Here is a 9,692-nt window from a genome sequence, read left to right on the forward strand (position 1 = left end):
CTTTCCCCATCGGTTTATGAATCACTAATTATTAACTTCAAATTAAATTTAAAAGACAGCAAGTAAACCACACTTATTAGGAATGTTGCGTGTGGCTTCAAACACTCTTTGAAGTGTGCTCGATCAGTGACATGGACTGACCTGTGCTCCTTGCCTCAACACCCTTACATGCTTCACCTTGAAAGTAACAATTTGCTGAGTTAGCTCTTTCCCTTCTGCCACAGAACATATGTCAACCCTGCATCAGAGAATTAGCTGTAGTGCAAAGAAAGATAGTGTAGAGGAAGCCTGTTCAATAATTAATCCACCGAGTAAGTGTCTGAATATTTGATAAATATTTAGTCAATTATGTGTACCATGCAACATTGGTTGCATACTAAAGAGGCTGCACAGGTAAAAACTGCCAGTCACAAACAGCAAAGATAAGGCTATTTCAAACTCAAATGTCAGATATGTGTAAAAATTTCCCTATCGAATAAATTTTTAACTACTCACAGGATGCTATTATGTCTCTGTATTCTGTATGTGCGGTTGGCATCTCATATCACACATTAATTAGTAGTTGTTTGCTTGCCAAATGGTTTAAAACAAAATATCCTGGTGCACTCATGAAATGGATTCTAAAACATTTACCCTATGGTCCTCTTGAAATTCAAGGTATAGCAGTAGGAAGAGTATGTACAGGGTTGGTGCAGAGTCTAGAGGTCAGGTATTATGACTCCACTTAATACAAAATGATCAATCCTTGAGATTTGTGTGGTCTATATAGAAAGAAAATGAAATGAATGAAAGAAGAGAAAAGCTAATTTGCAAATCTAACTGCAAAAAAATCCTTTTAAATTATTTTATTTATTTCCTTTTCAAATGTTTTCCCCCTTCCCAGTTTCCCCTCCATGAACCCTAACCCTCCCCTTTGCCTCCAAAAGGGTGCTCCCCTACCCATTCACTCTTGTCTTGCCCCTCTAGCATCTGCATCCTGTAGGGTATCGAGCCACCACAGTACCAAGAGCCTCCCTTCCCACTGATGCCAGATGAAGCAGTCCTCTGCTACAATATGTACTGGGAGTCACAGATTGGTCCATGTATAATCTTTGGTTGGTGACTCAGTTCCTGGGAGCTCCAAAGGGTATGGTTAATTGATACTGTTGATTTCTGAATGGGGTTGCAATACTCTTCCGCTCCTTTAGTCCATCCCATAATTCTTTCATTGGGGTCCCTATGCCCAGTCCAATGGACAGCTATGAGTATCTTCATCTGTCTTAGCCAGGTTCTAGCAGAGCCTCTCAGAGGACACCCATACCAGGCTCTTGTCTCCAAGCACCTCTTGGCTTTAGCAATAGTGTCAGAGTTTGGTGTCTGCAAATGGGATGGATCCCAAGGTAGGACAGTCTCTGTATGTCCTTTCCTTCAGTCTCTGCTCCATTTTTTGTCCTTGCATTTCCTTTAGTCAGGAAAAGTTCTGGGATAAAAGTTTTGAGATGGGTGGGTGGCCTCCTCCCTCAAATTGTCTATTTACTGCAGGTGGTCTCTTCAGGTTCTCTCCATGTTTGGGCATTTTGGCTAAATGGGAAAAAAATGGATGAATTTACATTCTTCTACATGCAGACCAATACCATTAGTTGAAGATATTGTGTTTTTCCACTGTATTGTTTTGACTTCTTTGACGATAAAGTGACCATAGGTGTGTGGGTTTATTTCTTGGGTCATCAATCGTATTCTATTGATCAGCCTATGTTTCTCTAAACCATTACCATGAGGTTTTTATCACTATTACTCTATATTGTAGTTTCCTGGGTTTTTGTTGTTGTTGTTGTTGTTATTCTATCTGAAGTTGAAGACTGGTCTTTCTATCTCCATGAAGAACTGAATTAGAGTTTTGATGGGGATTGCATTGAATCTGTAGATTGCTTTTGGTAAGATGGCCATTTTTACTGTTAATCCTGCTGGTCCATGAGCATAGATCTTTCCATCCTAGGATATCTTCTTAGATTTCCTGCCTTCTACTCCTCTTCACTGTGTTTGCTTCTTTTTGTCCTAGAGCTTTCCGATTTGCTATTAAATCGCTACTGTAAGACTCTCCAATTTATTATGAAGGGACTTAGTGCTATGAATTTCCCTCTCAACATTGATTTCACTGTGTCCATGAGTTTGAATATTCTGTACCTTCTTTTTCATTAAATTCTAGAAAGTTTTTAATTTCTTTATTTCTTCCCTGACCAAGTTGTCACTGTGTAGAGAATTGTTTAGTGTCCATGAGTAAGTAGGATTTCAATTGTTTTGGCCAGCCTTAGTCTGTGATGATATGATATGATAGAATAATGGTGACCTGATAGAATGCATGGGATTATTTCTATCTTCTTGTATCTGTTGAGGCTTCTTTTGTGTCGGAATACATGGTCAGTTTTGGAGAAGGAATCATGAGGTGCTGAGAAGACAGTATATTGTTTTGTTTTAAGGGTGAAATGGTGTATAGATATCTGTTGAATCCAGTTGGTTCATAGCTTCTGTTAGTTTCACTGTGTCTCTGTTTAGTTTCTGTTTCCATGACCTGTCCATTGGTGAGACTAGGGTATTGAAGTTTCCCACTATTATTTTGTGAGGTACAATGTGAGTTTTTATCTTCAGCATCACTTCTTTTACAAATGTGGCTGCCTTTGCATTTAGGGTATAGATATTCAGAATTGGGTGTTCTTCTTGGTGGATTTTTATTTGATGAATATGAGGTGTCTTTTCCTGTCTCTTTTGATAATTTTGTTTGAAATTTTATTGGACATTAGAATGGCAGCTCTAGATTGTTTTTTAGGAGCATATGCATGGAATTCTTTCTCCTAGCCTTTTACCCTGAGGTAGTGTCTGTCTTTTGTCATTGAAGTGTGTTTTCAGTATGCAGCAAGATCCTGGATTCTGTTTAAGTAGACTATTAGCCTATGTCTTTTTATTGGGGAATTGAGTCCATTGATGTTGATGTAGAGAGATAAAGACCAATGATGATTGGTTCTTATTAATTTGTGTTACCCTCCTGGTTTGAGGCCTGCCTCTCATAACCACACCTCTCTGCCCATCTCCTGCCATTTGCCACGCCTCCAACCTGGTTCCAGTTACATTCGGAAGTCCCACCTCCGCAGAGAAAAAAAGAAGTCGCTGATTGGATTGGCATGCTGATGTACTTGGGGAGTGGTTTTACCTCACGTATTCTACCTGTTGCGGGTAAAAAAAGGATTTGATTAAAGATGATTCAAGATGGCTGCGTGATAAAGGCTCCTGTCTAATGTTTTAAGGCACCTTCCTCGTGGGTAGGTATAATTTTGGCCACTCTGCCTCCTCCTATCTCTTTTTATCTCCTATTTCTTTCTAACTCCATATTCCAGGTACTCTACCCCTTTTAATGTTGCTGCTGGACAGCAACAAATTTGATTGATAGAATTGGTATTATGTTTCTATGGTTCTCTTGTTTTGTGTGTAAGATGAGTAATTTCTTGGGTTTTTTGGGTGTAGTTTCTCTCCTAGCATTGCAGTTTTCTTCTAGTATCCTCTGTATGTCTGACTTTGTGGAAAGATATTGTTTTTTGTTTTTGTTTTTGTTATTGTTTTGTTTTGTTGTTTTGTTTTGTTGTTTGCTTGTTTTTTGAGAGTGGGTTTCTCTGTATAGCCCTGACTGTCCTGGAACTCACTGTGTAGACCAAGCTGGCCTCGAACTCAGAAATCTGCCTGCCTTTGCCTCCAAATTCTGGGATTAATGGCATGTACCACCACTGCCTGGCTGGAAGATATTGTTTAAATTTGCTTTTGTCACAGAATATCTTGGTTTCTTTCTCTATGATTGAGAGTTTTGCTGGGTATAGTAGCAAACAGTGCTGAATCTGTTTAAGGTGGCTTCTGTGTCCCTAGTTAGAGCAGGCCTCCTGTGATCCTGGCTATTGCAGATCTTGTGTGATCCTGGTTAAAGTAGACCACCTGGGAGTTAAGATGCCTCTGGGTGTGGGAGGAGGGAATGCAAAATCTTTGACTGAAGAAAATGTAAAATTGAATAAAACTAAAAATATAAGATGCCTGATTTTGGAAAAGATTATATATACATCTATATATATTTCATAGCTAGAATTAAAAGTTTCATTGTTTTCAACATTTAACTAAGCACGTTTAGGTTGTTTTTGACATACTTACTGAAATCACTCCTCCACCCCCCTCCTTTTTATAGACAGCTCTTGGCCTGCTTGTGGCAATGCATAGGAGATTTCTCAGTTCTCTGCCCTTGTCTTTCATAGAGGTGGGTAGACACCCCTGCAGATCTGGAGATGAACGGCCTCTTTTGCACCTCCTGCTGGTCAGAGTAGCACAAATGATCGTGCCAAAGTGGCTTCTTCTTCTCTCTTTCCAGCCCCCACGAACTGTTGCCATGGCAGCAAGTGCAATAAAAGGATATAGCCCAGGGCTTGCAGGTTGTGGATGAAATGGCTGACCCCAGTGAGGCTTAAAATGTCTCTAGAATCCACTGACACAAAAGAATGATTTTTTTTAGAGAACTTTTCTATCTGATGTTGCTCCCAGACCCAGAAACAATGTTTGTTCCTTAATTATTGTTCCTTTGCCCATCACACTAGCTATGTTTCTGTCTCCTACTATGCTATTTTATACTTAACAAGATAAAAATAGGCTAACCCAAGGCAAACAGAGACACTGTGAGAGATGCATTTTACAATATTAAGAGCAGTTTATGGCTCAGGGTTTACTATTTTTAAAATGACAAGACTTCCTAACTTGAGCAGATGAAATTTGATCCTGATCAGTCTCCCAGCTGGCTTCTTTCTAGAAATTGGCAAGCTGATTCTAAATTTCATATAGAATTTCAAGAGAATAAAAATAGCCAATTTTGAAAAGGAAGAACAAAGTTGGAGAAATCACATTTCCCTCATCTTAAACCTATCTCTTGATGACCTCATAGGTAGGAGCTAGTGCCTTCTAAACTTAACTACAAGAACTGATAGTCAAGATAAGATGGTAGAAACATGAGGAAATTTATTTATGTAAGTAAATATTATATATATATATATATATATATATGGAAAGAAATTAAGAATATAAAGTAAACCTGCAGGTCTCTTAGCATAGATGCTAAGAGTATTAACTGGGAAAAGTAATTTCATTAAAAAGATGTATGGAAACCCATAGAAAATAGTTAGATCCTTACTTCACTCCATATATATGAAAATAAACCTCAAATAAATTCAAGAGTTATATTGAAAATATAGGAGTTGCCAAAATATTTAGGATAATAATAGTGGTAAATTTGTCAACTCTGAAACTAACAATGTATTATTAGAAATATTGTTAAAGGTCTGATCAACAAAAGAAAATAAAGATACATTGAGCCATATCTAAATAATAAACATTTGTGCTACAATGAATACAATCAATAAAGTGAAAAGATAGCTCAAAATGTATGATAAAGTACTTGCAATTCATTTTTGTCTTGTAAAAGATTTGTCTTTTGACTATTTAAAGAACTGTTACAATTAAAGATAAAAGGCATTTCATTACTAATGGACAAACGTTACAAATAAAATTTAATCAAATAATATGTAAAGTGACCAATAGGCACATGAAGAGATGTTAAATTATGTTACATTATTATTTCAGGGAAACAATAACGCAAAGTACAATGAAATGTCACCTCCTATCTGTTAAGAGGGCTAGATTACAAAGGTGAAATACGTGTCAGCAAGGATGTGAAAACATCAGAACCCTTAATCATTGCTGATATGTATATGCACTGCTGTGGTCACTTTGCAAATACTTTGGTAATTCCTTCCATGTCTAGCAATAGCCTAGCATATATGACCAACTTATTTCACTGCAGGTAATGCCCAAGAAAAATAGAAACATGTTTATAGAGAAACATTCATGCTTTAAATGAGTTGATTAATAAAGTGAAAAGACAGATGAAGAGTGGGAGATGTTAACAACTCACATGCCACATAGTATGTTATATTATAACATATAAAGAAAATCTACAAATGAACAATCTATGTCATAATGGACAAAGAATGACATTTTACTACATACAAATTCTGTAGCCATATTATTTGATGGTCACTAGATGGGAACAGTCAAAATCAGTGTCATTTACTGAATGAGCAAATGTGGTATGTGATGCAACTATTAAAATAAATGGATTGATCTTGGAAATACAACGCTAAGGGAAAGAACAAAGGGTCATGTGTTATATGATTCTATTTGTCTAAAATCTCCAGACCAAGCAAATCTATGAAGATAGAGTATATACTAGTGGTTTCTGGGCCTGGAGTGATTAGAAATAGATAGGTGATAGCTCCAGGGTGTAGAGTTTGAATTGAGATTATGAAAATGTTCCGAAATTGGCTGTGGTAGTGTTTGCTGTCTGTGACTATGCTAAAAATCATTGAAATGTATACTTTAAATGTGTGAATTATATGATATTTAAGTTATATCTCAATAAAGCTGTTAAAAGTGAAATGACTTTTTACAATATTAGAAGCAGTTTACTCTGGAAAAGGGCCAACTCTTACCCCAACTGTGTCCTTCTATTCCCATGACCTTTTGATAGCCTGGATTTCCTTTGCTCGGCAGCTGCCTCTTTCACCATTCATCGGAGGTCTGAGCTTCTTTTGGTATCTCCAGATGCACAGTGTTATCGCACATAGCTGACCTCTTTTTGAAACAAGTTCTTCATTTCCCTGGGTTCAAAGCTCTGTGCTTTCCAAGAAAACATTCAACTTGTTGGCTAAACTGATCTAAACAGACACAAAAAGACTAGCAATCCGTATGGTTTGCTTGCCCTCCAAATAAAGTACATTTTGAGTATAAGTTTTAGAGACTGTAAGAATTAGAATCAAAATGCTCTCTAGCAAACAAAACAAAACAAAACATAACATAACAAACAAATAAAACTCCTGAAACTGCTACAATATAATAACCGTTTCGCCCTTCCTCAACAAACAAGAGAAGGTAAAGGTAAAATCACAATTTCCAAGTCTCCCCTGTTGCTAGGAATAACCATATAATAGTTTACTTGAGAAATAGGGGGGTTCAGGCAAAGACATTGTTTTCTTGTGAAAGCTGATCCAGAAGCCTTTTATTTTATTTTATTTTATTAGTTTCTTTTTTTTAATTTAAATTTTATGTGTGTGGTGTTATATGTGTGTATATATATATATATGTGCTTGTGTGTGTGTGTGTGCACGCGTGTGTATGTGTGTGTGTGTGAGTTGTGCGTGTGTGTGTGTGTGTGTGTGTGTGTGTATTTCATAATCCATGCCTGCTTGTGGAGAAGCTAAATGCTGATATTAAATGCCCTTTGATGTGTTGGAACGGCGGGTCACGTCAGAACATACCACACTAGGCCCAAACAGTTCCACGTGTAAGAGGTTTAACTGAGAGGGAGAGAGGGGGTAGTGGCTAGGAAAGAGAGGAGGGGGAAGAGAGAGAGAGAGATGGAGGAATGTTCCCCGTATGTATATGGGTTGTGACGTATGGCCACAGGTAAAGGTGGGAGGTGAGCCCAATGGATTCTGGGAATATGGTGGCCGTTGCCCTGGCAACAGGTCTGTAGAGCCGCCCATGCATCGCCACAGGCTTTGGATGTCCTGATGCTAACAACCTTTTTTATAGGCCCCCATCTTATGTTTGCGACAGAGTCCCTCAGTAAAAATCACTGATTTTGCTCCAGTGGCTTGCTATCAAGCCCTGGGCATCATTTGCCTCCTTCACAGGGCCCAGGATTTTTTTTTTTTTATGTGCTTAGAAGAAAATTCCGGTCCTTGTGCTGGAGAAAGGGCACTTGCCCAGCCTCAAGTTCCTTGTGTCGGACACTTACATAAGTACTGGCAATGTGACAGCCACATTATCACACTATTTGTGAACTCACAATGATATTGACTGTCACATGTCTGAGTTACAGAGCTCATGCTGATACCTCTTGACCTCAGACTTCTCAGTAGGAAGAAAACGAATTTTCTCTTCATCTGGTGATCTGATCTTCCGTGACTAGTGATGATAATCCCTCCTGAAGCATCACAAACCCTTATCTTCCATCTCTTTCGAAAGAGTTGTGGGAATTCCATGATTTACATTAGATGGAGAATGAGAAGCGACAGAGTAGTAGACAAAGGTTTGAAAAGAATGGACTTTTACTTCATTGTAGACCCCAGAGACCTATATACATATGTGATATATACATATATATATATATTTATATTTATATATATATCAAATATATATATGTGATATATATATGTCTATATCACACTTACACAACAGAGCACATACTGCATGCAATTCATGCTTATACCACAGAACACAAACTGTATACACTTCATGTTTACACCATTGAGCACTTGCTGCATACACTTCATGCTTACACACCACAGAGCACATACTGTATTTAATGTACACTTATACTACAGAGAACATGCTATATGTACTTCATGCTTGCATAAACTACCCTAAGATTATAACTTCCTTCTAATAACTTGTGTGTTTATGTGTTCTGTATGAGGATGAGAACTAGAGGTATGAGAATGAATTAAATACCTGACTCTTTATAAGTCTGTGTTACCCTCAGCCCCCTACCGTATGCTTGGTTCCTAGGACAGTGCTTAAAAAATATAAGATAATTGAGAAGGTGTGTGCGTGTGTGTGTGTGTGTGTGTGTGTGTGTGTGTGTGTACGTGTGTGTGTTGGTGTAGCTATAGATCAATTTAAATTTAAAATAAGTAATATTTTATAAATAATAATCATCAGCTACAAACTAAAATAGACAATTATAGATGAGAAATGAAGAGACTAAATGTGGAAAATGACTGAGGCCTAGTTTTTGCTCTTGCCTGAAGGAAATGTGAACTAAAAACAGACTGGTGTTGAGGAACTCAAGTGACAACGTGATCAGAGAGAACTGGAAAGACTGAGCCAGGCAGGACTACATACTGATCACACATCACATACTGACCACATGCCACATACTGACCACACGTCACATACTGACCACACGTCATATACTGACCACACGTCATATACTGACCGCATGTCACCACCACCAAGGCGAAGACAAATTCCCCAACTTCTGGCCTCAAACGTACTACAGTCTCCTCAACTTAGCCTCCTAAGTGGTGGATTATAAATGTGAACCATCATCTCTAGCTGCTGAGTAAACAGAATTCTAAAATATTATTATATAAAATAATACATTAAAAATTTTTAATTATAGTATAGTTATATTAACTTCCTCCTTCCCTCCCTCCAACCTTCCACATACTCCCCCTTGCTTTCGTTTAAATTCGTGGCAACATTTTATTTAAGTATTGTTTTATATACATGTACACGTATATTATTGTGATATATATGTATATATGTATATATACATATATATTCCTAAGTATATAATGAACTACGCTCAGTCCTTACAATGTTTCTGGTATGTGTGTTTTCAGGGTTAACAATTGGTATTGGATAACCAACTCTGGTGCTCTTTCCTGGGAAAGGCTATTGCTCCTGCTCCCGGCATTCCTTAGTTGCCTGGAGTTCTTCCTTTAGGGCTGGGGCCTCAATTGCGTTCTCTTAGGCAGCATGCTTTGAGGTAGCATAGGTGCAGCTTTTTGATACTTCTCTCTCTCTCTCTCTCTCTCTCTCTCTCTCTCTCTCTCTCTCTCTCTCTCTCT

Source organism: Mastomys coucha, unplaced genomic scaffold (genome assembly GCF_008632895.1).
Source record: "Mastomys coucha isolate ucsf_1 unplaced genomic scaffold, UCSF_Mcou_1 pScaffold17, whole genome shotgun sequence".
Lineage (NCBI taxonomy): Eukaryota > Metazoa > Chordata > Mammalia > Rodentia > Muridae > Mastomys > Mastomys coucha.